At 64.3% G+C, this 462-nt stretch overlaps 1 protein-coding gene across 3 annotated transcripts in view; it reads left to right on the top strand.

Moving 5' to 3' along the window:
- Positions 1-6: 6 nt before the first annotated feature.
- The window catches only part of Amigo1 (adhesion molecule with Ig like domain 1), a 5,560-nt gene continuing 5,104 nt past the window's right edge, over positions 7-462 (top strand). For all 3 annotated transcript variants that reach the window (XM_010605978.1, XM_010605976.1, XM_033758123.1), the window contains exon 1: positions 7-119. The gene's annotated coding sequence lies outside the window, so the exon portion shown is untranslated. The remainder of the gene's footprint in view (positions 120-462) is intronic.

Raw genomic sequence — 462 nt, 5'->3', positions numbered from 1 at the left:
GGCGCGGGCCCCTGCGTAAGACGGGTGCCGTGACAGGCCGGCCAGTGAAGCGCCGCCGGGGGAGGCCGCGACGGAGCTCCAAGACTGGCCATGGGCTGAGCCACGTCCTCGCCGAGCAGGTGCAGTGACCAGACGTCCTGGGGGGAGCCCGCCCTGACAGGCCCCGGAGACCGTAAACCCCTTCCGGATGCGCCCTACGCAGCCCGGTGCCCTGTTGACCTTCCCTCTGCTCCTCCCAAAAGGGCCTGCTGACCCCGCCTCTAAACCCCACTCCTGCAATCCTGGTGACCCCCAACAACTCCAGACATCCTGTGCATACCCCCATTCTACACGCGTGACCCCAACCCAGTAGGCCCTTGAGCCACCTGTCTTTTTGCTCCAGTATTCTGAGGCCACTGCCTGCCTGCACAGTGCCTGGGAAGTACTTAGCATCTCTTTCTTTCTCTTCTAACCCAGTGGGGC

Source organism: Fukomys damarensis, unplaced genomic scaffold (assembly GCF_012274545.1).
Source record: "Fukomys damarensis isolate Sample0158 unplaced genomic scaffold, DMR_v1.0_HiC HiC_scaffold_33, whole genome shotgun sequence".
Lineage (NCBI taxonomy): Eukaryota > Metazoa > Chordata > Mammalia > Rodentia > Bathyergidae > Fukomys > Fukomys damarensis.
Note: the sequence above shows the minus strand (reverse complement) of the source record. Positions and strands in the feature narration are given on the sequence as shown.